The sequence below is a fragment of the Oryctolagus cuniculus genome, chromosome 6 (genome assembly GCF_964237555.1).
Source record: "Oryctolagus cuniculus chromosome 6, mOryCun1.1, whole genome shotgun sequence".
NCBI classification, from domain to species: domain Eukaryota; kingdom Metazoa; phylum Chordata; class Mammalia; order Lagomorpha; family Leporidae; genus Oryctolagus; species Oryctolagus cuniculus.
In genome coordinates, this window is record NC_091437.1 from 2,525,330 (window position 1) to 2,549,340 (window position 24,011).

General features: G+C 50.9%; 1 long non-coding RNA gene and 1 pseudogene across 1 annotated transcript in view; both read left to right on the forward strand.

The window, feature by feature from the left end:
* The window catches only part of LOC127485501 (uncharacterized), a 178,624-nt gene that overhangs the window by 153,390 nt on the left and 1,223 nt on the right, over positions 1 to 24,011 (forward strand). The gene's annotated exons all lie outside the window — the stretch shown is intronic.
* Positions 6,537 to 7,471, forward strand: LOC100339698 (olfactory receptor 2L3-like; annotated as a pseudogene).

Sequence of the window (24,011 nt, forward strand, 5' to 3'; positions counted from 1 at the left end):
CCCACGGTAACTTTTCTTGTCTGTGACTCAGCACACGTACAGAGCTGGCAGGATGCTCCCTGACCTTCTGGAGATGTTGGGGCACGGAGCACCCCTGTCGGACAGCGCGCCCTGGCCTGCGTCTCCACTCCCTTCTTCCTGGCCCAGCGGCTCTTGCTCATCCTGTTCTTGGCTGAGTCCCAGGATGGTTCCCCGGTGCCATGAGTAGGACCGCTGCTTTGTGACCGCAGCATCCCCATGCATTCAGCAGTAATGCTGTCGGAAGGTCCGAGAGTGTGTCCTGGGACCCCAGGCTCAGCCACTGCGATCTGTTGTTGTGGAGATTTTCCGTTATGCGTGAATGCATGATATGTGAAGGTACCTCAGAAACTTACTGGGAAATGGAATTAAAAGAGAAGTTATTTGGTGTAAAAGTTTTAAATCCATGCATAGTTTTTTCATCATATCTTTTCCATGAACTTTTTGAACACCCTTTGTATGTTAAGTTCAAACCCAATTAATTTTAAGACTAAATAACCAATAGGAACATTGAAAATAACAATCATTTAAATTGCTTAAAATGTCCACAATTTCCAGGACTATGGATTGCAGGTAATTTATTCATCTGGTCGATGAAAGCCCACGTAAGAGACAACAAACCGAAGCAGAGGTGCTGTCCCTGGGAGGTGAGGAGCTCCCAGATGAACCCAGGACGAGTGGCCATGAAGCAAAGCAGAAGGTGGACAGAGACAGAGATCTGCTTCAGAATAGAACTTGTGGAAATGCAGAGTGTGGAGTACAACCAGAGAAGGATGTGACGGCAGAAGAGAAATACGTTTGCACAGCCATTGTCCCGTAAAGACTCACCGTGTGCAGAGGTGGCTTCCAGGAAAGGCAACGAGAGGCTCTGGGTCTGGGGCTTGCCTCGGGTGCGGGCACACACTCCAGGCAGGGCGCGTGGCACCCGGGGAAAAGCGTGGGGTGGAGGGGAAGGTGTGAATGTTTAGCAAGGGACAGGGAGAAAACATCTCAGCAGGAAGGGTGGCCAGAAGGCAGCCAGGAGAAATGAAGAGCAAACTTGGAAGGCTTTGCCCAGGCTTGTGGATGAGCACAGGCTGTGGTTTTACTGTAGTGTACAGCCGGAGGGAGTGCTGGCCATCTCCAGAGCTGTCTAATGTGATCACTGGTCAACTGTGATGCAATCAGCTCCAGGCTGCCTGCCGTGACCACTGTCCACTACGATGGCGGTTGTCTCTGTAGCTGTCTGCCATGACCACTGTCCACTGTGATGGTGGTTGTCTCTGTAGCTGTCTGCCATGGCCACTGTCCACTGTGATGGCGATCGTCTCTGTAGCTGTCAGCCACGGCCACTGTCCACTGTGATGGCGATCGTCTCTGTAGCTGTCAGCCACGACCACTGTCCACTGTGATGGCGATCGTCTCTGTAGCTGTCAGCCACGACCACTGTCCACTGTGATGGCGATCGTCTCTGTAGCTGTCAGCCACGACCACTGTCCACTGTGATGGCGATCGTCTCTGTAGCTGTCAGCCACGACCACTGTCCACTGCGTTGGCGATTGTCTCTGTAGCTGTCAGCCACGACCACTGTCCACTGTGATGGCGATCGTCTCTGTAGCTGTCAGCCACGACCACTGTCCACTGCGATGGCGATTGTCTCTGTAGCTGTCAGCCACGACCACTGTCCACTGTGATGGCGGTTGTCTCTGTAGCTGTCTGCCATGACCATTGTCCGCTGAGATGCGATCAGCCCCACGGCTGTCCACCATGACCCTATATTTTAGCTGTGGTATAGAACCCTAAGGTTGTGATATCCCAGCATCCCCATAACTATTTAACATAATTTTGACCACAGCAACAGTCACAACCTCATCTCCCAGATCTGTGCTGTCAGTGCATCAAGCCACACGCCCCATTCACTGCTCTAAAATGAGATGAGATGCTGAAACTATAAAACATACTTGGTGCCCAAATTCTAATGAAAATAGAGAATTGCTAATAAAATTATAGCTATGTAAATATTAAATACAACTACAGCAGAAAGCTTCCTAAGGAGGCTAATCATAAAGTTTTTCTTTTTTTAGATTTATTTATTTATTTGAAAGAGTTACAGAGAGAGAAGGAGAGACAGAGAGATCTTCCATCTTCCGGTTCACTCCTGAGGTGGCCACAAGGTCCCCAGGCTGGACCAGGCCGAAGCCAGGAGCCAGGAGCTTCATCTAGGTCTCACGTGGTTGGCAGAGGCCCAAACTCTTGGGCCATCTTCTGCTGCTTTTCCAAGGCCGTTGGCAGGGAGTTGGGTGGGAAGTAGAGCAGCAAGACTCAAACCAGCCCCCATATGGGATGCCGGCATCACAGGCGGCAGCTCCGTGCTCTGCCCCAGCAGCCCCTGCAGTTTCTCATAGTAGGTGGGACTGGAGAGAGCTTGATCTGGCGGTTTTCAGCTCCAGAACACAGCAAACCATGGGGCAGAGGTGCGGAGGGTATGGAGATAGAGCCCGGCACTGGACAGATAATAAGAGACAAGACTCACCCATAGGTAGTAGCAATGACTCACCTCAGTTGAAATGGGGACAACATATCAAACAAACACAGACAGTGGCCTCTGTCTCTGGTGCTGGGGGGCAGAGGGTAGGATGTGGACCAAAACAGAGACACTGGGGCCACAGACAGGCTGTGCACCTGAGACTAGAATTGAGGAAAAGGAAGAGTAACAGGTAACCCAAAGAAATAATTTTAATATAGGCTTTTATAATGCAGATTTATCCTGTGCTACAGTTTGAAATTGCATAGAAAGCTATAATATAATCAAAATAATAAACTATTAATAAACCCTGTAAGATCCTCTAAGGTCACATGTCTCTGTTAACCTACAAATATGTGGTTCTGGGTCTGTTAGAAGGAGCCTCCATCCCCTTTTACATCTCTGCAGGTGCATAGGAACACAGCCCAGTAGGGAGGCTGTGTTGTCCACCCAAAGGGGCCGGCATTGTGGTGTGGTGGGTAAAGCTGCGACTTGCCACACCAGCATCCTATATGCACGCCAGTTCAAGTCCAGGATGGTCCACTTGCAATCCAGCTCCCTCCTGATGTGCCTCGGAAGGCAGTAGAAGATGGCCCAAGTGCTTGGGTCCCTGCACTCATGTGGGAGACTCAGAAGAAGCTCCAGGCTCCTGGCTTCTGCCTGGCACAGCCTTGGCTGCTGCAGCCATTGGGGAGTGAACCAGGGGATGGAAGACCTCCTCCCTTTCTCCCTCCCTCTCTAACTCTGCCTTTCCAATAAATAAATAAATGAATATATTTTTAAAAAAATCCACAAACACTGCTGTCCACACAGTGATTTCCTGAGGCGATGGTCCACGTTCCAGCGGCAGCCTTGAGAAATGTTAAAACCGAGAGAAACACTGGGTGACTGTGTCTCACAGAAGCTCTCCGAGTTCCTGTGTGGTATACCTGCAGCTCAGTGACGGACAGCTGCGGGGCTCCCGTGTCCTTGAACTCTGGCGTCTCAGAGCCACGCTGCTCGTCCCGGGCACTGAACACCATGACACCATGGGACACTCTGCCTCGGCAGGTCTGGTCCCACCGCCTCGGACATGGCACGTTCCGCTGGCGTGAGAGGCGTCCCTTGTGGACTCTCACAGGTAGGGGATGCTGCAGCGGAGGGACATGGCGCTGTTCCTGAGCTGTCCTGCAGAGTTAAGGGGGCGGTGCTGAGCATGCTGACACTCCCCGGGCTGGTCTCCTGTTAAGTGTCCCCACACAAAACAGGCAGAAACAGGAGCAAAGGACACCAGGGGACGAGGGTGGTGCTGTCGCCGAGGTTGTGGTGGCGATGGCGGCCGTGTCCTGTTTGCGGTGCTCTCAGGTTTGGGCAGTGACTCTGTGTCCACGTTTCATGAGCGTCTTCCTGGGCTGGCATTTTACAAAGGCTCTGAGGAAAAGAAAGCCCGTGTTCAAGATCTGTTGGTAGAAGCGGCTGCTCCAGTTCCTGCGCACGTTCAAGTCCCAGCGGGGAGCTGCAGCAAACACATCAGAGTAAGTTCACGGGAAAACTGATGGTGGATAAACGTGGAGGAGGAGGGAGCGTGGCAGGGAAGCCGTTGACGTCCCAGGGAAATTAAAGGACCAGCGAATGGCCCAAGCACAGCCCGCGACCCCGAGGGGCTGTGGGCAGTACTGCTGCAGCAGCAGAGGGCAGCGCCAGCACCCTGGGCCGGAGCCACAGTTGCCTTCAAGGACCGGGAGCACCTGCTGTGCTCACTCCTGCTTTGGGAAATGATGACTCAGCCGAGGGCTTCCCCAGGCACCACTTCATTCAAATATTTGAGGAATGCTGTCAACGATCTAAAAGAAATTGTGTTTTTTTCTATTGGGATTCTTTTTTCTGTTTAGCATATATGTGTTGTTGCAGGTTGTTTTGGTGTTTGGCATGGGTTAAACAAGGGAGAACTTTAGACTTGATCTTAGGGGGTGCCTGGATGAAACCCTGTGCTAACCCCTGGCCCTGCAGGACGGAAGCCGTGGTTCTCTGAGCCACTGCTACCCTGTAACCGGGGCATCTGCCAGGAGAGCCAGGGCTGGGGACCGGCGCCCGTTTCTGCCACAGCGCCAGTTCCCCTGAGCTGTGACTGCTGTCTGCTTGCCTGTCCTTCCACCAGCCCTAACGACTCCAGTGGAAAACCGGCGAGAACTAAGCCTTACAGGGATGTGCCAGGATCTCCCTCCGGAACTTTTCAAGTGATTTTTATAGGCGTAACAGTTATCAAACAGTGGCTTTTGGTCATTGTGTTGTTTCATGTACAAGTACCTGCTGACTGCGTTTCTAAATTGTGCTTCTTATCATATTCTATAACGGCTTTTTGGTCTGAGTAGTGATTGTATTTTTTGTCTGAGAAGTGATTCTATTTGCAGAACATATAAAATACACCTTGCTCAACATATTTCTGTACATTTCCTTCTTATTGTTCTTTATGGCATTTGCTTAATATCTATGTCCCTATTTATAAATGTCATTTTTAATTTACTGTTTTAGGTGTATTTCTTATAGACAACAAACCGCTGCAGGGTTATTTATTGAACAAAATTGGAGCAATTTGGCCGATTGATGTTTCAATGAGAACTTAATACCTGCTACTGTGCTACTGATGTTTAAAAAATTTTTAAATATTATTTATTTGAATGTCAGAGTTACAGAGACATGGGGGGGATGGGAGAGAGAGAGAGAGGGAGGGAGGGAGAGAGAGAGGGAGGGAGAGGGAGGTAGAGAGGGAGAGGGAGGGAGGGAGGGAGAGAGGGAGAGTGAGGGAAGGAGAGGGAGAGAGTTCTTTCATTTGCTGGTTCACTACTCAGATGGCTGCAATGGCCAGGGCTGGGCCAGGAGGAAGCCAGGAAACAGGACCCTCTTCTGGGTCTCCCACATGGGTGCAGGGGCCCAAACACTTGGGCCGTCTTCTGCTGCTTTCTCAGGCTGACAGCAGGGAGCTGGATGGGAACTGGAGCAGCTGGGACAAGAGCAGGTGCCCAAATGGGAGGGCAGCGCTGCAGGTGGCGGCTTTCCCCAGTACATCACAAAGCCGGCCCCTACCGCTTACTTTACCTGTGCTCTTTCCTCCTTTACCTTCCCTTGTTTTTCCTGGTATCATCAAATTAGTCTTCATCCTGTCTCCTCTTGTTCACTGGAAGCTGCGCCTCCGCTGAACCTCACCCACCGCGCTGGGAGTCCCCTCCCCGTTTCACAGGGAGTCTGGTTTGGGGAATCCAAGCCGAGCGCCCCCTTCTGCAGTTCCCTGCCGACTCTCCCCTCTGCAGGAGCTGAAGTGCAGGCCTCGCGATTTTGGCTGCTCGTTTTCTCTTGGCCGGGAGCACCAGGGGAAACCTGCGGGCTGGGGTAATGTAGCAGGAGCCATCTGGGGCGGGCTCCCAGAACAGGAGCACAGCTGCCCACACCACGGCAGCTTTCCTTGGTCAGTAAAACTGAAAACTGATGCTTGGCAGTTCTGTGTGTCTAGCAATTTCTCTCACCCTATGTATAGCATAAGGACAATCACCCACCAAGAGGCAAGCAAACAGTAGGATATTTCATTAGAATGAAACCAAGTAATTGATTTATAATTTATAAAGGCAAATTGAAAGAACTGATTAGAATTTCCTTCATTTTTGCTCCGATGCACAAAAGTTGTTAGCTAGGTCCCACGGCTAACACGAACAGTGTACAGCAGTTTAAGCCTGTATTTCTAGAAATGGGTGTTAGTATTTACAGGATTCTCCAACTTAGAAAGAAAGAAGAAAATCGGAAGAACTCAGCTCAGCAGAGGCCGGTTAGTGCTGGCGTGGATCGTGTGTCCAGTTTTCTGTATTTACCAAGTCAGGCGATTGTTCAAGAGACACGGGAAAGTGCTCTCCCTGAGATGGGGGCAAAGGCTACGTGAGAACCCGGAGCTGGGGGAAGGTTCTAGAACTTCTGGCCTCCAGACTGACACGAGGTCTGTCACGCGTGGCAGTGACTCCAGTGGTCTCCCTCGTGGCCGTGCAGCGGCATGGTGGGTGGGAACGCCTCTTCGGCCACGGACTTCCTCCTGGCCGGGCTCTTCCCTGGGTCTCGGCACTCTCTGCTCCTCAAGCCGCCGTGGTCCTCATCTACATCCTGGCCTTCCTGGGAAACGCCCTTCTGATCGTCCTGATCCTGGGGGACGCCCGGCTGCACACGCCCATGTACGTCCTGCTCAGCCAGCTCTCCCTCATCAACCTGACACTGACCTCCACCATCGTCCCCAAGATGGCCACCAACTTCTTCACAGGGGAGAGGGGCATCTCCTGGGTTGGCTGCGGGACACAGAGCTTCTTCTTCCTGTTGCTGGGGACGTCTGAGTGCCTCATCCTGACCCTCATGGCGTACGACCGCTACGTGGCTGTGTGCAACCCGCTGCGCTACCCCGCCATCATGAACCCCAGGTTCTGCCTGCACATGGTTTTTGGGTGTTGGGTTGGAGGCTCGGCCAGCTCCTTGGTTCACACGGTTTACCCTCTGCACTTTCCCATCTGAGGGTCCCGGGAGATCCAGCACTTCTTCTGCGAGGTGCCCGTCCTCATCAAGATGTCTTGTGAGGACACATCCGTGTATCAGTCGGTGGTGGTGGTAAACAGTGTGATGCTGCTGGTCGTCCCCTTCGGTCTCATCACAGCCTCCTACACACTCATCTTCCTCGCCGTGCTCCGCATGAGCTCCGTCAAGGGCAGGCAGAAGGTCCTGGCCACCTGCTCCTCCCACCTCACGGTGGTGAGTCTCTTCTTCGGTCCCAACATCTTCATTTACATGAGCTTCACCTCTTCCCACAGCCCAGAGCAGGACCAGGCGCTGTCTGTGTTCAGCAATGTGCTCACCCCCATGCTGAATCCCCTCATCTGCAGCCTGAGGAATAAGGAGGTGCTGGCTGCACTCCGGGAGCTGGCGGGGAGGTGCGGGGCTTCCTAGGGAGCAGAGAGAGTGACGGGCTGTGGGGGTGAGCAGAGCAGCGGCTGGGCTGGGGGAGCCGGTTGCACTCATGGCTTCAGGAGACCATGATGAGAGTTCTTTCTGAATGAAGTTTCGGCTGTGAGTCCCAGACCTCCGTGGGAGGCTGCTTTGCTTTTATTGTAAATATCCCTGGAGCCTTGTCAAGTCAGGGACATGTTAAAATTCTTGTTAATGTTTTCATTAAATCAGCTCTGATATCTCTAAAGTTCCTACAAATACATTAGGAACCCATGCTGGGGTCACAAAATGGGGTCACAAAATGGGTTCACATTTGCCAAGCGTGCATGGTATTTGGCAGAGAAAATCATTGGAATTCCAAAGCCCAATCTGCACCCTGATGGCATCTCCTGTATTGCAAGATGCTCATGAAAGGGGCTTATTGAGCCCCAGATGTGGGGTGCACCTATCGGGGTACACGTTCGAGGTGTGAGCGCGTACTCTTCAGGGCAGCGTCATGTGAGTATGCCTTTGTCTCACACGATGAGCTGTCATGATCTCCACAGCTAAACATGCACATTCCACGCTCCAGCTTCCCTGCCTTGCAGGGGAAGGGTCGGACTCTGGGTCAGTGCACTGCACACCCTGGGGCCACTGTGTCCATGGACGGCCACGTGGGCTTCTCTCCCTGTTCACTCTCTTCCCGTGAGGCCCTCCCTGACACCTCAGAGGGTCTCTTCCCAGACTTGCACCCCTCCCTGAGCAATCTGTCCACACGTAGCTGCACAGTTCTGTGTGTGAACCTTCCCTGTGGCAGCTGCCACCAGTGCGTGGGAAGTGTGGCTGTTGGAGCAATCTGGGAGCACCTCAGATAGAGACGTGCCACATGGACACGCTTGCCACCGCCCTGCCGGCTGCTCACTCCGCCAATCGGAGCACTGCTTCCATCGGTGGGTTCTGGCCCTGAGTGTTGTGTAGGGACAGAGAACAAAGTGTGGAACTTGACTCTAGACTGGACAACAGCCTTAGTCTCCACCTCTGATGTCGGCCTTGGGGGTTGCTTATGCTTAGCGCAAGCTGCCTGTGCGTCTGTTTGCTCCTAAGATTGCAGTTGGCCGTCCGCATACTCCCCACGTGCTGGTCCCTCCAAGCTCCTGGTTCACGTGCGTGTAGTCATCACTGCCACCAGCCTCTGCGGCTTCGGGATACCAGCTTTGTGTCTAGCTCTCTCACCTCAGTCCTGACCTTGAGCTTCTCATTGACCCTGGGGTCTCCATCATGGATGCAGTGACCTGATGGCCTTGGGATGATGTGTCCTTGGGGAGTGACGTTTCCCTGGGTAGTGACGTTGCAGCTCCCTGAGTGGTGCTTGTGTCCTTGTTTCTGAGGAAGTGTTCAGTGTAACAAGAACTCTTCCCAAAATTCATGGAAATACAACAAAAACATCCATTTCTCTTAATGCAAAACAGCTTTGAAACCTATGCATAGTTTTTTTCACAATTCATAATTATTTGAAGACCTCTTATATGCATGGATTTCCAGTCTTTTTTTAAAAAAAAGATTTAGTTATTTGTTTGAAACGCAAAGAAAGTGAAAGAGACAGGGAGGGAGGGGGAGAGAGAGAGAGAGAGAGAGAGAGAGAGAGAGAGGAGTCGCCCTAGAGCGTGGTGCATGGGGGACTTAGAAGGCAGAGCAGCAGCAGCAGCCTACACTCTCTCGAGCCGGCCATGCAGGTACAAAGACAAAGCGAGGTCTGGCTTGTCCTTGCTTCTCTCTGGATACCCCAAATCCAGCCCTTTTGACTGCTGACCCTACCACTAGCAGTGGCCCTGGGCTTCCAGATGCTGAATGGACCCATGGGATGGACCAAGCAGGCCTGGGTACCACTTTTCTAACCTCTCAAGCACCGTGTGCTGTAGGCCTGCCGTTGTCCACATGTGTGGTCCACAGCGGTCTGAACTTCCTGACCTTGTTCTGCTGATGGTCACAAGGGCCCTCTCTCAACTGTCTGGAGACTGGGAACTGCGATCGTGGGGTTCCAATACACCCAAATCGAGGACCTGGGGGGATTTCTCTGTCATGAGGGCCAGCTTCCACCTGTCCCCAGGGGCTGCTGCTAACACCCAACTACCTCTGCCTACTTTTCGGGCTGCGTTTGGCCTGTCTTGGTGTAAGGGTGGGTTCCATCATATGTGTTATTTCTGTTTTCTCTGAATTCTCAGGGAAGTCTGGTCAGCGGACATGTTCCTTTCTGTGGCTGAATGCTGCTCCTAGCGTGGGTCTCTGTCAGTCTCTCTCACGTGGCATTCACTTTGTTTGCAGTTTTCTCTGCTACCAAGCAACGATGCTGCCATAAGTGTGCTTAGAGGTGATGTCTTAAACACTTTTATTTATTTATTATTTTGACAGGAAGATTGGACAGTGATAGAGAGACAGAGAGAAAGGTCTTCCTTTTCCATTGGTTCACTCCCCAGTGGCCACTGCGGCTGGCGCACTGCACTGATTCAAGCCAGGAGCCAGGTTCTTCTCCTGGTCTCCCATGCAGGTGCAGGGTCCAAGAACTTGGGCCATCCTCCACTGCCTTCCTGGGCCACAGCAGAGAGCTGGACTGGAAGAGGAGCAACCGGGACAGAATCCGGAGCCCCAACCGGGAATAGAACTTAGTGTGCCGGAGCCGCAGGCGGATTAGCCTATTGAGCCACGGCGCCAGCTAACACTTTTATTTTTAACTCTTCAAGGGCAAATTTAATGAAGTGCTGGCTCAGAAGGTCCATGTGTTATCTTGAAAATTATGTTAGTGACACAGCGGCCCCTGGAGGGCAGGCACCCAGCTGAGCAGACCAGGACACTGCTGTTGGGTGACCGAACTGAGTCCTGCGGCTGCCTGCCACTCCTGGCCTTGCTGATTGGTTCCTGCTTCTCACCAGGCCCCACCCACCATGGGCCCGTGTGGGCTTAGGCCTAACTTCCCTCTGATGATTGGTTCATGGCCAAACCAATCACAGTCAGGCTCAGCTGCTTGCCTGATAGGTCCTCATAGACTACCTCGTTAGCATATACCTTGACCAATCAGGCAAACTTCCTCCTTTAGAAACACATACAGATTAGAGCCAGGCGGTGCTGCCCAGCCCCTCTCTTGGGGCCGCAGGTGGTTGCCTGGTGCTTTCTCTTTTCTTTCAGTCAACTTCCTTACTCGGCTCCCCTTCCTGCCTGTGGCCTCATTCCTTGTGGGCAGGAGACAAAGAACGGAACAGAGAAGAGAAGTTACAGCACAGAACACTGCAACACAACTCAACCCATGCAAGCAGAGAGGAAGCTGTGAGACAGACGGCTGTCACACAGGAGAGAGGGAGCTGTGACAGACGGCTGTCACACAGGAGATAGGGAGCTGTGACAGACGGCTGTCACACAGGAGAGAGGGAGCTGTGAGAGACGGCTGTCACACACGAGAGAGGGAGCTGTGACAGATGGCTGTCACACTCGAGAGAGGGAGCTGTGACAGATGGGTATCACAGAGGAGATAGGGAGCTGTGACAGACGGCTGTCACACAGGAGAGAGGGAGCTGTGATAGATGGCTGTCACACAGGAGAGAGGGAGCTGTGCGACAGACGGCTTTCACACAGGAGAGAGGAAGGGGTGAGACAGATAGCTGTCACACACAAGAGAGAAAGCTGTGTGACAGACGGCTGTCACCAGGAGAGAGGGAGCTGTGACAGATGCCTTCACACAGGAGAGAGAGAGCTGTGACAGATGGCTGTGACACACGAGACAGGGAGCTATGAAAGACAGCTGTCACACAGGAGAGAGGGAGCTGTGCGAAAGATGGCTGTCACACAGGAGAGGCAACTGTGACAGATGGATGTCACACTGGAGAGAGGAAGGTGTGTGACAGACGGCTGTCACACAGGAGATAGGCAGCTGTGACTGATGGCTGTCACACACAAGAGAGGAAGATGTGCAACAGATGGCTGTCACACAGGAGAGAGAGAGCTGTGCGTCAGACGGCTGTCACACAGGAGAGAGGGATCTGTGTGACAGACGGTTGTCACACAGGAGAGAGAGAGCTGTGCATCAGAAGGCTGTCACACAGGAGAGAGGGAGCTGTGTGATAGATGGCTGTCTCACAAGAGAGAGGGAGCTGTAACAGACGGCTGTCACACAGGAGAGAGGGAGCTGTGACAGATGGCTATCACACAGGAGAGAGGGAGCTGTGCGACAGATGGCTGTCACACACGAGAGAGGGAGCTGTGCGACAGATGGCTGTCACACAGGAGCCTCTGTGTAAGCCAGGGAGCTGGAACAGAGAGCCGTACTCCATCAGAGAATGTGGTGGGGGCTGGTGCCCAGTGTGCCCACACCCCGTCTGGGTGCTCGTTCCTCTCCCAGCTGCTGCACTTCTAATCTAGCTTCATGCCAGTGGCCTGGGAAAGCAGCAGAAGATGGCTCAAGCGCTTGGGCCTCTGCACCCATATGGGAGACCTGGAAGAAGTGTGGGCAGCCACAGGTAGTCACTCCCTTTGTTGACACTTAAACATATGAATGGAGACTTCCCGGCACAGACAATTAGGCTAGGGGAGATTCCGGGAAGAGGCAGGAGGAACCTAAACCTTTCACAAGAGATGATAACAAATAATCAGTCACACCTGTAACCTTCATTTATCACCTAAGTGTTTTTATTGTAACCTTAAGAGCCGTTTTGATATGTAAATCTTTTGTGCTCCTCCTTGTAAACAACTGGTCATGTTTAAATACTACTGCATTTATTCAATAATGGAGCCTTGATCAGGACTTGTCTTGGCTCCATTCTTTGCGTCCTTGTCCCCGCATTCCCACTCTCTGTTTCAGGAAGACCCAGTTCATTGTGCCACAGGCCGGCACAAAGAAGCTCCTGGCTCCTGGCTTCAGCCTGGCCCAGCCCTGGCCATTGTGGCCATCTAGAGTGAGCCAGTAGATGGAAGATCTCTATCCCTGTCTCTCCTCTCTCTGTAACTCTTTCAAATAAGTATTTTTAAAAATTTTAAAAAATGGAATGTGGTGAAAGCATGTGCCCGATCTCCTGGGGAGGAGACATAGACTCCTCCTGCCTCTGATAGGGACCCCAGGGCCCTGGGAAGGAAAGGAAGACCCCCGCCTGACTTAGCCATGCAGGAACTCTGAGGGACGGAGGGTGGGACACAGGTTCAACGTCACTTCCAGATGTGGTTCCATCTGCTGAACGGAGCCGCCTGCCACAGACCTGTTTGAACACACTCCCCACGTCCACATGTAGTGTGGGCTCTGTGATTGGTTCCTGGTCAAGCCAATCATACTCAGGCTCTGCTGACTCCCTGGTTGGTTTATATATAATACCTCATTATCATGCAACTTGACCAATCAGGTGAACTTGAACCTTTAGAATTGTGTAAAAATCCCAGCAAGGCAGTTTTTTTTTTAAGATTTATTTATTTTTAAAGTCAGAGTTACTGGGGGGCAGGGAGAAGAGGAGAGGGGGAGAGGGGGAGAGGGAGAGAGAGAGAGAGACAGAGAGAGAGACAGAGAGAGACAGAGAAAACTTCCTTCAGCTGGATTACTCCTCAGATGGCTGCAATGGCGGGGGCTGAGCCAGGCTGAAGCCAGAGCCAGGAGCTTCTTCTGGGTCTCCCATGTGGTGGCAGGGACCAAAGCCCCCAGGCCATCCTCTGCTGCTCTCCCCAGGCTCATTGGCAGGGAGCCGGACTAGAAGTGGAGCAGCAGGGACTGAAACCAGCTCCCAGGTGGGATGCCAGTGCCGTAGGTGGCACTTGGGGAGCAGCCCTGTGGCTACCAGGGAGGGGGCTTTCTCTGTCTCCTTCTGTAAACCTTCGCTTTACTCACTCCCTCCTTGTGCCAGTGCCTCACTCGTCCCAGACAAGGATCCGGCAGACAGCAGGAGCTGTGGCACCGAAGACTGCCGCACTCCTCGGTGAACCTGGCAGAGAAGAAAAGTTGTAGCCCAGGAGACCACGGTGCTCGGGGAGCCAATGGGAGAGAAGCTGTGGCCCAGTGGAAGAGGAGAGGCAGTGGTACACAGAGCAGTAAAATCAGAATCGTAACAGCACGAGCTGCGACACGGACGCAGTGTCACTTCCGAGGGATTCGGTAAAAGGAAGCAGCCAGCACCCCTCGTGGGGAAGAGACCCAGACCTGAGTGGTTGGAGCGGCAGACTGCGGCCACTGCTCCCGCACGCCTCCCGCACGCCAACCCCAGAACTCCTGCGACAACAGGACCCGACACGTAGTGTCCATTTGGCCAAGTGTCTGTTGAGCGAGACTTGTATGTCCAAAGTGACCCTCTAGGTTCTGGGGTTGGGGAAATTAACACACAGAATTCTGCTTTCACGAAATCTAGACTATCCAGTCTTCCCCAGAAACGAGGGAAACTACTCCCACCAGCGCCGTGGCAAGAGAGCACCCGTGCCCAGCCCGTCAGCACTGGGCTCCGTTTCTCTCCTTCCACTGAGGATGGGCCAGGTTGGGGCTTGCTAACAGCCCATCGGGGCGTGAGCCTCCAAGGCTCATCTCTTCTCAGGAGACTTGTCCTTGGCAGGGGATCCGTGGCTCTGTTCCTCATCTTCCCCGTGCACGACCCTCAGCAACAGAGCCGTGCATCCAGCTTCCTCGCCACGGTGGCAGGGCTCAGGAGGGCTTCCCAACAGCAGTCAGTGCTGGAGAAACCGTGGGGATTTGGGGGGCCCTGGGGACCCTGCTACGACACCCCGCCGTCCGGCCGGGATCTCTGTCCCTCACACCAGCCTTCCCTCACCTGGCTCCGTGTGGTAATCTCAGCACCTGTCACTTCCATGGGGTCGTGCCCGTTATTGGGACTATATCTACGTGTGGTCCCAGGGTCCATTCCTGGCCAGGTGCAACCCGGGTGGGGGAGAGGCCGCCGCACCCTGGGGGGGGGTGCAGTTTCCGGGAGCACGTGCTTGCAGACGCTGGGCTCAGTGCCTGGGTGGGATGACCAGGCACGGACCATACCGATGTGGACAGGGGCTGGCCTCGGGGAGCCTCTGGGGAGCACACAGAAAACTGCACCCCCAAAATGAAGGAGAGCAAAGCCCCCCCCCCAAGCACAGCTTACGCGCACTGTGGTCACGCCACGTGTCCGATGAGCGTCTGACCTGCCTATTTACTTAAATGATGTTGAAGTTACAGCCTTAACTTGCTTTTTCTGTTTGCCTAATACTTACATATCAGTAAATTTACTAATTTCTGGCCTTGAAGCCCTTTTTGGTGTTTGAATTCTTAAATTGACTGATAACATTATTTTGTACAACATGATGTTTTGAAGTATATGGGTGCTTTGAAAAATTCATGGAAAATTGGAATTAGAAATGTTTTTATGGTAAAAATGTTTGAAATTCATACAGCGTCCCAGCCCTGCTAACCTCCATTCTGCTACCTACTTGGGCTGCTCATAGGAATCTACGGTTTTGGGTCCCCTAGGTGAGTGAGGCCTTGCAGAATTTGTCTCTCTGAGCCTGGCTCATCTCACTCATGCTCACCCGAGCGTCTTGTCTTAAGTGACAGAATCTAGTGCCTTCCTACCCACTGTGTGACCTCATGCAGGGATTTCCTTAGCCATCCATCTGGGAGGGACAGTTGGGTTGGCTCCATGCCTTGGCTCTTGTGAGACGGGAGAGTGAGTGTGCTTCAGTATATCGGTTTCCGATCCCTGCGAGCCCCTGCGTGTGGGGCTGCTGACCGTGGGCAGCGCCGCCTCAGCTGTCCTGAGGAGCCTCAGTCCCGCCAGCAGTGGCTGGGTGTGGAGTCCCAACAACGATGGGCAAGCGTTCTTTCTATTATTAATCCTTTCAAGAATAAACATTCACCTGTCAGGTCATTTGATTTTTCAATTTATAAGTTGTGATTGTATTATTTATGCAGTTTTGTGTACATTACAGAAAGATTAAATCCAGCTAGTTAGCTTACCCATCACTTCCTCTCATTTCCTCTTCTTTTTGGGGTGAAGCTTGCAGTCTGCACCTGCAGCGGTTTTGGGAGCAGGACGTGTGCTCATTAGCTGTGCTCACCACTGTGCGGTAGGTCACTGGGCCTGCCCCTCCTGTCTGAGATGCAGTGCCCTCACCCTCGCCCTCTCCCCTTGCCCTTGAACCCCAGGCTCTCGTAACCACCATCCTGTTCTCTGCCTTTGTGAGTTTGCCGTGAGTACGTGTGATGTAAGCATAGTGAAAGGCATGAGCAAGCCAGCACCCACAGCGCTGTCATTCAGGATAAAAATATCAGCAGAGGGGAAAAAACAAAAGTGACCTAATACACAAAGACATGTGCCTGGGTTGCCCGAGCAGTGTCAGCAAGTGACTGCGTCCTCAGGAGTCAGACCGGCCGGCCGTGGTTAAGAGGCAGGCATGGCGGGCTGTGGGGTTGATGGCTTACACAGCCATCACCAAGCGGTCACAGGACTGTAGGAGATAAGAGCGCTGTGGGTCTCAAAGCCCTCCTCAATGCCTCTAAGACGTCTCTGTTTCTCAGGCTGTAAACGAAGGGGTTCAGCGTGGGGGTGACGACTGCAAAGAACACAGACACAGCCTGGTCCTGGGCGGGCTGTGTGTGGCACCGGGGTCATGGAGGTGACGACAGTGGGACCGTAGAAGAGGCTCACCACCACCAGGTGGGAGGAGCAGGTGGCCAGCGCTTTCCGCCTCCCCTCACGGGAACTCATGCGCAGGACAGTGAGGAAGATGACGGCGTAGGAGGAGAAGATGACGCCAAAGGGAACCAGCAGCAGCACAATGCCCACCCCAAGTATCGTCAACCTGTACGTCAAGGTGTCCCCACAGGAGAGCCTCAGAACGGCCATGACCTCGCAGAAGAAGTGGTCAATCTCCAGGCGGCCGCATTTGGGCAAACGCATGGTATACACAGTCTGCACTAGGGAATTGAGGCTGCCCCCCACCCAGGACCCCACGGCCATCGACAGGCAGGTCTTCCCGTTCATGAGGACAGGGTACCGCAGAGGGCGACAGATGGCCACGTAACGGTCGCAGGCCATGCAAGTCAGGAGCAGGCACTCTGCTCCCCCCAGCGCGAGGCAGAAAAACAGCTGCAATTGACAAGAAAACCGCGCCAGACCATTTTCAGGGGGCGGGCAAGAGTGTGCGCACAGGGTTCTGTGGACTCACAGCTCGGCACGGCCTCGGCGTCGCAGCTGGCCACGTGCAGACACGGAGCACTCTGTTCTAACCTGTCACAAGCACACGCAGGGGACACCAGTGTAGAGCTGTGAGGGTGCTTACCTGGCTGGCCTTCACCTTGTCAGGGAGGGGCTGTGAGCACACGGAGCGGGGGTCAGCAGGGTCCCTGCCGCGTTTCCTACCTTCAGTGCTCTGGCCTCGGCCGAGGTCTGTGCACCTGCCCTCGCTCTGCAGTGGCCTAACTGTCACCAGGCTCAGCGGCTTTGGCAGCGCCTCTGCACTCTGGCCACGAGGCCTGCAGGGGCTTTATGCAGCCTCGCTGGTAGAGCCGACAGGGACTGCCAACAGGGACAATCTGCGCAGCTCTCAAGTCAGCGGCTCGGTCTTGAGCACAAACCCCTATGGGATCCCTGAGGGACAATGACCTGCGGGACTCCAATTAAACATGGTAGCCTAAGGATATTTTTAGTAAGAGTGCTAGACCAACAAACAAGGCAATGCACACACCGTTCTGTCAACAGTGCCGGGCGTTTGATGAGCTCGGCCCGTCGGCGTCGCCTCCTCTGGAAACGCCGCCTGCTTTACCGTGTCCTGTGAGCCCGCTGCCCTCACCAGGGCCGGCCCCACCGATGGTTCTCACACTGACCCTGCACCTCACAGGGACCCAGAAACCAAACGCCACTCCTGCTGGGTGTCTCCTTCTTTGGAACCTTGGATCTTGAAGCACTGGGCACCCGAGATCCTACTCTTAATTGTGGCTTCCCGCCTTGCCACGAGCAGTGCCCGGGTGTGCTGCCCCGTCAGGCAATGCGCAGTCTCCCACCCGGGTTCCTGCTGGCTCAGCGCGGCCTCCCGTGCAGCTTCACGGCTTCCTCTCAGACCCACAGCCAGCGCACCTGCCGACTACCTTTTCTGATACAAACACTCCACAGTGTATGTGCTTAATTTTACTTATTTGGAAAGCAGAGAGAAGCTATGATGTCTTCCACCTGCAGGCTCGCTTCCCAAGCACCCACAATAGCCAGGGCTGGCCAGGCTGAAGCTAAGAGCCAGGGACTCATCCGGGTTTCCTGCATGGGTGGCAGGGACCCACGTAGGTGAGCGGTCACCTGCTGCCCCCAGGGTGCACAGAAGCGGAGGGGGAGCTCCAGCCCAGGCCTCCAGGCTAGGGGTGCAGGCATCCCAAGCAGCGGCCTCGTTGTCTTCCCCTCTGATGTTCATGTCGCATTTGTACTTCATTCCGGTTAACTTTCTCATTTGTGTAAGCTTTTTTCCAATCCATTCACATTTTCTGTGTTTTGTGCTATCTTTGGGATTCAGCATAGAATTTAGCTAACTTCTCAGTTAAGTCTTTCTCAATAACTATATATATAGCTATGATTACATTTGTAATCCTTCTGTTTTATATCGCTAATTTCATATTTTATTTAGTATTTTTATAACTTCTATATAATCTGGATACATTAATCCTGTGTCATTGGATGTGCTGATGAGGAAAATGTGATGTACACACGTGATGTGGAATAATTAAGCTGATGATACAGAGTCAGCACTCTTTTACGATGAGGTGGTGATTTGTTGAAGCCCCACCGTCCGCGACCCGTGAGTGCAGCCACCCTGCCCACAGCAGGCCCGGCTCACTCTTGTCTCCCTGAAGGCTTGAGCCTTATGGTCATCAGCTCTCCATCCCCTCTGGTCACCGTTGTCCACTCCCTGGGTGGAAACCTCTCAGCTTTCCTGTGTGAGAGAGACTGTGGGTCTGTCCCGTGCTGGGCTTTTTAGAGTTAACGTGATGCCCGCAGCTTTCTCGTGTTGTCACGAATGCCAGGACTTCCTTATTTGTAAGGCTGAAGAGTACAGCAGTGCGTGCGTGTGCGTGTGTGCGTGTGTGCGTGTGCGTGTGTGCGTGTGTGCGTGTGTGTGCGTGTGTGTGCGTGTGTGTGCGTGTGCATGCATGTGTGCATGTGTGTGTGCATGTGTGTGTTTATTCTTTGTCTGTTAATGGGCCCCGAGACTGACTCCTCACCCGGCTGCTGAGAACAGTGCTGCAGACCGTGGGAGCACAGGTGTCTCCTCGGCGGCCCGACCCGCGTTCCCGTGAACACATGGGCGCTGGGGGCGTGGCTGGGCCCTGTGCTGGTTCTGCTCTGGCTTTCCGAGGAGCTCCGTGCCATTCCCCACAGCGGCTGCACTCTGTACACTCCCCCGGCGATGTGAAGCGTCTCTTCAGCTGTGAGCACCCAGCCTTTCCAGCGCAGCCTCCTGGGGACACAGGATGAAGGCCAGGGCCGCTCAGCTGCTTCCTGGACACCTGTTCTGCCCCTCCTGGCTCCTGAGTGGGTGGCGGGGCTGCCTCACGGCTTCCAGGGCAGCAGCAGGGTGCGGGTGGGGCCGCCCAGCTGTTTCCTGCAGCCCTTGCAGGTGGAGCTCCTCAGGGTGGGTCACCCAGGGGTCTCCCAGGGCCCTAGTCGGGTGGGTAGGGCCATGGGCTGGTCCACGGGGCTGGGTCAGCAGAGCTGCACCTCTAGCCAGTCGTCCTGTTGACCTCCGATGACCACTGCTGATGCTTGTATGTTGATTCTGTATCCTGCAACTTACTGCCCTTACCGGTTCCAACTGGTAAACCCTTTTTGATGGAGTCTTTAGAAAGCTCTGCGTATAGCTTCATTTTTGCCTGTTAACAGAGACAGCGTCACTTCTTGCTTGTCCATGTGGATGCCTTACACTTGCTTCTGTTGCCTGACTGCTCTGGCTAGGACGCTGTGTTGACCACAGCAGGTGAGAACCAGGCCTGTGGCTTGTTCCTGATCTGCAGAGGAAGAGCTTCCTGGTCGTCACACGAGTAGGAGGCTGGCTGAGCTGTCCGCTGCGCCCTCTATCGTGGTGAGTACCTCCCTCTGTACTTACTTTGATGGCAGGTTTTTTAATCATAAAAGAATACGGAAATGTGTGAAGTGCATTCTCTGCAACTGCTGATACTGTCATGTTTTTATTTTTCTGTTAGTGGAAGGGATCACACTTCCTGACTTACCTATGTTGAACTCTCCTTAAATTACAAGGACAAATCCCACTTGTCATGGTGAAGCGTCTTTGCTAGTATCTATTGAGGATATTTGCATATACGGTCATCATGATTAATGATCCGCAATTTTCTTTTCTTGTGATGTCCTTGAATGGCTTAGGTATCAGGTGGTTCTGGCTTTATGACATGAGTGTGGAAGCGTCCCCTGCTCTGCCACGCCTTTCACAAGAGTTCACAAAAGCATGGCATTAACTCTTTAAAAACTTACCCTGAAGCCAGCCAGCCTGGGAATGTCTTTGGAGGGTTTTAGTGATTTAATCTTGTTACTCGTTATTGGTCTGTTCTGATGTTCTGTTCATGTGCAGTCTTGGCAGAGAGGTGTCTAAGATTTTACACCTCTTCCAGATTCCCCTGTCTGGCAGCGCACACCTTTGCACAGTGCCTTCAAGACCACTGTGTCTTTCTGTTGCATCTGTTGTGATAGCTCCCCGCATTGCTGAGTCTGCACTTCTCTCTCTGTGTCCTCTGACTGACTGCAGTGTTGTCAGTATTTTTACCCTCTTTGCATTGTTGATCCGTTCTGTTGTTTTATTGTTTCTGCTCTGACTTTATAATTTTCTTTCTTCTACTTACTCTTTGTTCATTCTTCTTCTTTCTACTTTCTTGAAGTGGGATTTTAGTTTGTTTATTTGAGATATTCCTTCTCTTTAAAGTATTTGTTTTATTGCTTTCTATTCTTTCTTGGAATTTCTTTTACTGTATCCCACAAATTTGAATATCTTGTATTTCTGTTTTTATTGTCTAAAGGTTTGATTCCTTGTAATTTTCTCTTTACCTTATTGTTTATTCTGTAGCATTTGGCTTTATGTTCACAGATTGTCAATTTTCTATTTTTCAGAAGAATGTAAACCAGACCTAGGAAATCTGATGTGAGTCTATGGAGTATGTTTAGTCTCCTCACTAACTGAAGAATCCAGAAGGCAGCAGCTATCTTATTTGCCCTTACTACTCTGTTGTTGATCCATTTTATTTAGTTAACTAGCTAATTCTTTTTTCTGATTACATTTGCCCTTGTGATGTTATATAGGGTGTGTTGGTTGTGGTTAACTTTCTAATTTACTTTCTAGATTTCAGAATATTAAGATAGGATACTGTTATGGATTGAACAGAACTTGGCTTCCCAACCTGATGCGGTTGTTTAAACTTCAATGTTTTATGTTAACGGTTAACAGATGAATATTGCTGGTCAATGGATTAAGTTGGAAATTTCATCTAATTATTGTTAGTAAAATGGCATGGTCTTGTCTGTGGTCCAGTTTATGTCCCAGACACTATCCTAGGCTCTAGGCCCTGCCACCATTTCTGGACGGCAGGTGACCAGAGGGCCCAAGCACAGGTGTCAGCTCCACCCCCACCCTAACGGGATTCGCTGCTCCTGTTTCCCTGCACCCGACAAAGGGTATAACAGGACCCCCTTCCCACACATGCACTCTCCTCTTTGCTCTTCTCTCTTCTTTGCCCCCTCCCTTGGGCCCATCGGGTTTCCCCCACCCAACAATAAATCTTTCCCTTAAAAATTTCTATTTTTCTCCTGGGGTTGATGTCTATCATCATAGCATTGTGGTTGGAAAATACAATTATCTCAGTGTTCTTGAACTTGGTGAGCCTTGTTTTGTGGCCTCCCAAGTGACCTATCATGGAGAATGTTCCACGTGGCTGACACTGCTGTTGGGCAGCATGTGCTGCGTGTGCCTCGTGGGTCTCTTTGTTTCACAGTGTAGTTCAGTCCCAGTATTTCCTGGTGACTTTATGTCTGTGGCCTCTCCATTGTCCCCTATTGTTGCTGCATTACTGTGCTGCTGCCTTCCCATTTGTGGGTATTCAGTTCTCCTGTGTTGTGTGTGTGTGTTCCCAGTTGTTTTATTGCCTCTTGTTTGTTTTACATTTTATTTAAGGTATACAGATTTCATGAATTTCATGCACAGATTTACTAACACAGTGATAATTCCCACCCCACCCTCCCTCCTGCCTAGGCTCCAGCCTTCCCTCCACCTTCCTCTCTATTCCCTCTCTTAGTTTTTACAATGATCTACTTTCAATTTACTTTATACTCATAAGATTAGCCCTATACTAAGTAAAGGGTTCAACACATAGTAAGAAGAAAAATCACTGTTCCTCAACAGTAGAGACAAGGGCTGTAAACAATCATCAAAGCTCAAAATGTCAATTTCAGTCCTATACATTACATTTTTGGTATTTTATTAGTGACCATAGATCAAGGAAAACATATGGTATTTGTCTTTTTGGACTGGCTTATTTCCCTAAATATGATGGTTTCCAGTTGCACCCATTTTGTTGCAAAAGACAGGATTTAATTCTTTTTATGGCTGAGTAATATTCCATAGTGTATATATCTCATGATTTCTTTATCTAGTCATCAGTTGATGGACTTTTGGGTTGATTCCATAGCTTAGCTATTGTGAATTGAGCTGCAGTAAACATGGGGGTACAGATCACTCTTCCATATGCTGATGTCATTCCCCTTGGGTAATTCCCAGGAGTGGGATGGCTGGGTCATATGGTAGGTCCATTTTCAGCTTTCTGAGGTATCTCCATACTGTCTTCCATAGTGGCTATACCAGTCTACAATCCCTCCAACAGTGGATTAGGGTACCCTTCCCCACATCCTTGCCAGCATGTGTTGTTTGTTCATTTCTGTATGGAAGCCATTCTGACAATGAGGGGATCTCATTGTGGTTTTGATTTACATGTCTCTGAGGGCTAGTGATCCTGAGCGTTTTTCATGTGTCTGTTGGCCACTTGAATTTCCTCTTTCGAAATATGTTCAGATCCTTTGCCTGTTTCTTAACTGTACTGTTAGATTTATTGTTGAGTTTCTTGATCTCTTTATATATTCTGGATATTAATCCTTTATTAGTTGTATAGTTTGCAAATAATTTCTCCCCTTCTGTCAGTTGCCTCTTTCCTTTGCTGAAGCTTTTGCAATACAGCAGCTTCTCAGTTGGATGTAGTCCCAGTTGTCTATTTTGGGCTTTAATTCCTGTGCGTCTGGAGTCTGTTCCAAGAAGTCCTTGCCTATGCCAATGTCTTGCAGAGTTTCCCCAATGCTTCCTCTGGTAATTTGATAGTATCAGGTTATAGATTCAGATCCTTGATCCATTTTGAGTTGGTTTTTGTATAGGGTGTTAGGTAGGGGCTTGTTTCATACTTCTGCACATGAAGATCCAATTTTCCCAGCACCATTTGTTGAAGAGACTGCCCTTTCTCCAGAGATTGATTTTAACTCCTTTGTCAAAGATTAGTTGATTATAGATGCATGGACTGATTTCTGGAGTTTCTGTTCTGTTCCATTGATCTACATGTCTATTTATGTGTCAGTACCAAGCTGTTTTGATTAGAACTGCCTGGAGTATGTATTGAAATCCGGTATTGTGACATCTCTGGCTTTGTTTCTGTTGTATAAGATTGCTGTAGTTATTTGGGGACTCTTGTGTTTCCATATGAATTTTAGCCTAGCTTTTTCTAGAGCTGAGAAGAATGTCATTGGTATTTCGATTGGCAGTGCATTGAATCTGTAAATTGCTTTTGGTGGCATGGACATTTGGATAATATTAATTTACAATCCACAAACATGGAAGATTTTGCTATTTTTTGTGACTTGAACTCGCACCCATTTGGGATGCTGGCACTGCAGGCGGCAGCTTCACCCACTGTGCCACAGTGCTGGCCTCTACATTTACATTTTGATCTCTGATTTGGGTCTTCTTCCTCTCTTTTTTGGTTAGTTGGGCCAATGATGTCTCAATTTTGTTTATTTTTTCAAAAAAAAGCAGTTCCTCATTTTACTGATCTTTTTTATTATTTTTTTCATTAAATTTTGTTTATTTCTTCTCTAATTTTAATTATTTCTTTTCTCCTACTAATTTTGGGTTTGGTTTGTTGTTTTTCTAAATCCTTGAGATGCATTTACCTCTCACTTATTTGATGCCTTTCCAATTTCTTGATATAGGCACTAATTGCTATATCCCAGAAGTTTTGATATGTTGCATTGTCATCTTCATTTGTTTCCAGAAATTTTATTTATTTCTCTTTTGATTTATTTTACGACACACTGTTCATTCAGGAGTATGAGGTTCAGTCTCCATGTGTTTGCATATATTCTAGATATTCTTGAGTTGTTGATTTTCAGCTTCATTCAATTGTGGTCACAAAAGACAGATGGTATAGTTTCAATTTTTTTTTTGAATTTGCTGAGACTTACTTTATGGCCTAGCATGTGGTCTATCCTAGAGATAGTTCCATGCACTGAGGAAAGAATGTGTATTCTGCACCCGTGGGATG